The sequence below is a fragment of the Canis lupus genome, chromosome 2 (assembly GCF_048164855.1).
Source record: "Canis lupus baileyi chromosome 2, mCanLup2.hap1, whole genome shotgun sequence".
Lineage (NCBI taxonomy): Eukaryota > Metazoa > Chordata > Mammalia > Carnivora > Canidae > Canis > Canis lupus.
This window is the reverse complement of record NC_132839.1, coordinates 51,177,967-51,183,496: the sequence shown is the minus strand read 5'-3', so window position 1 is coordinate 51,183,496 and position 5,530 is coordinate 51,177,967. Positions and strand designations below refer to the sequence as shown.

At 38.1% G+C, this 5,530-nt stretch overlaps 1 pseudogene; it reads left to right on the top strand.

Moving 5' to 3' along the window:
• The first annotated feature begins 2,755 nt into the window (after positions 1 to 2,755).
• Positions 2,756 to 3,634, top strand: LOC140610244 (small ribosomal subunit protein eS4, X isoform-like; annotated as a pseudogene).
• The last annotated feature ends 1,896 nt before the right edge of the window (positions 3,635 to 5,530 follow it).

Genomic DNA, 5,530 nt, shown 5'->3' with positions numbered 1-5,530 from the left:
CTCATATATTACTATTTCCAGTATTTCAGTCTGTTGAGTAAATATGTCTTTTCACCCAGTACCATTTACTTTCTGCATGAGGCTTTCTTTTCACAATTCCTGTAATGGAGAAATTTCCTGTCAACTACCAATGAATTCTTTTTCCTTTTGTAGGTTTGAAAAGTTTTTATTCCATTCGCATTTTTCAAAGGTATTTTAATGGCATATGCAATTCCATCCTTTAAAGATGAAGCTCCACTATTTTTTCACTTGTACTGTTTCCAAAGGGAAATTTGTTGATTCTTAGCTTTCTTCCTATGTGCATAACATGTATCTTTTTTTTTCTAGGTGCTTTTAAGACTTTTTTCTTTATCATCACTTTTGAGCAATTTGATTATGATTTGTCTGAGAGTAGTCATGTTTCTCATGCTTTTGGTATATTAAGCTTCTTGGATCTCTGACTTTATAGCTTTCATCAAATTTAGGAAATTTAAACCATTATTTCTTCAAATATTTTTTTTTCTATCTTCATTTTACTCTTCTCTTTCCAGAAACTCCAATTATACATATATTAGGCTGTTTGAAATTGTCCTATGATTCATTGGTGCTCTCTTTTTGTGTTTTTTTTTTTTTCTCTCTGTTTCATTTTGGATACTTTCTGTTTCTATGTCTTCAAATTCACTCATCTTTTCTTCTGCCAGATCTAACTTGACTTAATTCAACCCAGTGTATTTATCTCTTGCACCTGTAGCTTTCGTCTCTCTAGAAGTTCAATTTGTGTCTTTTTAAATAACCTTCCACATCTTTAAACTTTGAACATATGGAATATGTTTAGAATAACTTTTTAATGTCTGATCATTTTCATTGGGTTCTAGACATTGTAACTTGCACTTTGCTAAGGGCTAACTAGTTTTGTGCCCCTATAAATATTCTGAAGATTTATCCTGAGATGTAGTTAAGTTTTTTTAGACACAGTTTTATCTTTTCATTTCTTGCTTTTAAAGTGTAATAGGCCCATAGCAGTGTTCAGTTTAGAGGTTACTATCCCCCACTACTGACGCAAGACTCTTCTGTGTGTTCTACCCAATACCCTACAAATCATGAGGTTTTTTCCAATCTTCTTTGTAGAACCAAACATCATATTCAGTCCTCTGTAAACACCAGGCATTGCTCCCTCTATTCCTTTCAGGTGGTCTTTCCCTAGCTTTGGGTATTTGCCCCATAAGTACATACTGTTCAATTCAACCAGATGAATTCTTAAAGGAGAACCTCTGAAGTTCTTCAGAGTTCCCTCTCTCTCCGTGAAGCTTTCTTCCTTCCAGAACCCTATTCTGTGAATTCTGGGTACAGAATGTCTCCAGAATCTCAGCCCTCTCCTCAACTCTGTCCCATCAATTTCAGGCCATCTGTAGGCTGTATCTGGGGTCTCCAGCTCTGTACTGCAACCTGGAAACTTTTTAAGTCATTAACCATGGTAATTTAAGAGTTTATCTTTCAGGGATCACTGTCCTTCATTTCCTGATGTCTAGTATCTTTTAAACACTGTTTTATATATTTTACTGTGGCTATTTTTTTCATGTAGGAAGATAAATCTGTCCCCGGTTCTTTCATATTTGCCTAAAGCAGAAGTTGTGTGTGTAACTGGGATCATACTGAATTTTGAACCTCACTTTTTCTAGTCAATATTTTATCATAAGCTATTACCATTGGCATAAATCATTCCTAATCTATTTTTATGTTGCCATAATGCATAATATTATGATGTATAACTATATCACTTTTACTGTACATCATTCCCTGTTATCAGACTTTCTCTGGTTATATTTCCAATTATAAGTAATACTATGATTGATATTTTGGGGCACAAGTTTTCATCTACCTTTTCCAATGATTCTTTTGGACAGATTTCAAGAACTTAAAAAATTGAGTTAAGGAATAGAAACTTTTAAAAAAGTATTATATACATCACCCTCATCATTCTCATGAAGGTTTTCTCAACCTACATTCCTAGCAGCATATATTAGTGACCATTTTATTGAATCCTCACCACTATCATTTCTCAAAATATTTGCTACTTTGATTTGTGAAATTGATGTCTTGATCTAAATTGTGTTTTCTGATTATTGGCAAGTTGAATATTTTTATGAGTTTATCAGTTTTTCTATTTCCTCTTTGTGAATTATATATCCCCATCCTTTCATTGTCTAGTAAGATATTAGAGTGTTCCAAATCCATTTGGGTGAGCTCCCTGACCTTACTTTTTTGCCAAATACTCCAGCCTTATATGAACCTACCATTCTCTTCATGGGTTTTTCTTTCTTCTTCTTTTTTTTTTTTTTTCTTTTTTTGGTCTTTGCACTTGCTTCTGCCTCTATCTGGAAGGCTCCCCTCTGATAATTTTAACATCTTGGCAATTCCTTCCCTCTTTCAAATCAAAAGCTGCCTTCTCAGTGAATTCCTCCTTGCCAGTCCTGGGTAGACTAAGATCTTCCTTCTTCAAAGATTCTGCCGTTGGTTTGTCATATTGGTTCACATACTCATGTGTGCATGTAAGCTCCTTGAGGTCAAGGATTATTTATTTTAATCTCAAAACTCATGCACTTTTGCTGTTAATAAATGCCCCAAAACACATACTGAATGAAAAAATGGTTAAAAGAGGGCAACTCAGACAAACTAAAATAACAGTGTTCATTCATTTAGCTGGCATTTATTAAATACTATGTGTACCAACTGAGGGAAATTTAAACCTACTTTATGCTCTTTTTGTGCCTAGCGCAGCCATGGCTTGTGGTCCCAAAAAGCATCTGAAGTGTGTAGCAGCTCCAAAGCACTGGATGCTGGATAAACTGACTGGTGTGTTTGTTCCTCGCCCGTCTACTGGCCCACATAAGCTGAGAGAATGTCTTCCTCTCATCATTTTCCTAAGGAACAGACTTAAGTATGCCCTAACAGAGGATGAAGTAAAGAAGATCTGTATGCAGCATTTTATTAAGATTGATGGCAAGGTCCAAACTGATATCACCTACCCTGCTGGTTTTATGGATGTCATCAGCATTGACAAGACTGGGGAGAATTTCCATCTAATCTATGACACCAAGGGTCACTTTGCTGTTCATCGGATTACACCTGAGGAGGCCAAGTATAAGTTGTGCAAAGTGAGAAAGATCTTTGTGGGAACAAAAGGAATCCCTCATCTGGTGACTCATGATGCTCACACCATCTGCTATCCTGATCCCCTCATCAAGGTGAATGACACCATTCAGATTGATTTGGAGACTGGAAAGATTATGGATTTCATCAAGTTTGATACTGGTAATCTGTGTATGGTGACTGGAGGTGCCAACCTGGGAAGAATTGGTGTGATCACCAACCAAGAGAGATACCCTGGTTCTTTTAATGTAGTTCACGTGAAAGATGCCAATGGCAACAGCTTTGCCACCTGACTCTCCAACATTTTTGTTATTGGCAAAGGCAACAAACCATGGATTTTTCTTCCCTGTGGAAAGGGTATCCGCCTCACCATTGCTGAGGAAAGAGACAAGAGACTGGCAGCCAAACAGAGCAATGGGTAAAATGGACCCTAGGTGACGTGATTGGAAGTCTTTATACTTAATTAAAGATTCTACAGCATGAAAAAATAAAAAATAAAAATAAACCTACCTTATAATAATTCACTTTTAAATAGTAGTCTATTGTTTTCTAGCCATTTCTCTCATTGGCTCTGTTGAATGTTATTAATGATTACATGAGCTCAAATATTAAAATAACACTACAAATGAACTTAGAAAGCCTCTGATCTGTTCCCATCCTGCAACCTCTGCCTAAATCCTTAAAAGCAGCTAGCTTTAGATGACTATGCGTCTGCATAATGGCTTGCTGTTTGACCCCTTAGCCCCACAGGAAAATTAGAGTGTGTTTCCTTCCCCTATGTGTTTTATCATTTGTGATGTCTGAGTGTGGAATCAATCCCTAAAGAATTTGGTAATGGCCTATTAGAAATATCACTTTCTTCAAAGTGAAGGATGAAGGTCACAAGTCTCGCTTGGTAGGGTCTTCTCATACCTCCCTCCAGTTCTTCAAATCTCCTCTCCCACATATTTGTAGGCAGTTGCAATATTTTGGGGAGGGTATGATTTACAAGAAGATACAAAGTTCTTTGCAAAAGCTCCTTGCTGAGTCAGGCTGGGCTGAAAGATCAACTTTATGGAAAGCAAAAGTTCCTAAGAGGCTGCCTTTAGTCTCCAGAGAAATAATGGAAGCAAATCAATGGAGAGGTACAGACAGTACAGATAGATAAAGATAGAAATGGAGTTTCTACAGAGAGCTTCACCAGGGTGAAGTGGCATATGTAGTGTCATCCCAGGATAGGCAGGGTCCAATAATTTTTATTTTGTTTTTTCCTGAACCTCTTTCTATATGATCTGATGCACCCAAAGTCAGCAAGTCAATAACTTTCTGTCTCATGCCATGCTAAGGAAGAAATACCATACCAAATATCAGGAGTCATCTGCTTACCAAGCCATCCTACTTTAATGAAGGACTGGCCATGGAATCTCAGGACAACCCCTTATATCTCTGTTTCAGAGGTCCTCCTCCTCAAGGTATGTGGTCCACCTCACATCAGAGAGCAGAGAACAGAGACTAAGAGGCCTGTCTGGATGCCACTGCCAACCCAAGCCCATTTCAAGCACCAGGGGAGTACTTTATATATTTCAAGGAAGGCCCTCCAACATGCAGAGCTTCCTGAGGCACAGGGATTAGCTCTAAGGGAATTTCTGGATAAAGATATTATAAGAACATTTCCACACAACAGGAAGCTGACCCATTTTATAAGCCCAGCACTGGATCAGAAAGTTGTTACCAGACTGCATTGTTATTGTTGCTATACTATCAAAGACTTGAGAACAGGGTCCACCTTCTGTTGTTTTCAAAACCCCAGCCCAGCACCAAGACAGACCATAGAATATTGTTGAATAAATGTTAAAAGTCCTAGTTTAGGGCATGTTTAATTTGCATTGGGTAGTAGAGCATTTTAGAGAAGTGAATAGCATCCTGAAACTAGGACAGAAGGCTTAGTTCAAACTCTCTGGGTTTCAGTGACCTCTCTTAAAATGAAGGAGTTGAACCAGCAGACCCTTAAAGACCTTCCAACTTTAGATCCTATGACTTGAATATCTATGACGGGCTCTAATCAGGGAGCAATCGTTGGCTTCCCAAGAAGCTGAAGGGGATTTAAACCAACAAACCTAGTTGCCAAGGCTTAATACATGTAGGAAACTATTCATCCACCATTGGCTACAGGCTTGGAGTCAGGTGGCAAATGTACTAATCACTCTGTCAGTAAGTTGAGACCATGTTGCACACTCCCAATATCAGCACTTGTGAGACCTGGGTGGAATTTTTTTTTGTTCCTGTTCCAAGGTATTTGAGTCCAAGTGATCTGGAGCAGACAGCTTCTGAACCCCTAATGTGAGCCCGTGCCCTGGAGACCATGGAGTCTAATTATATTGAGTGGAGAGTAGCAAAAGTCACAAAGCCATTAATGGGGAGG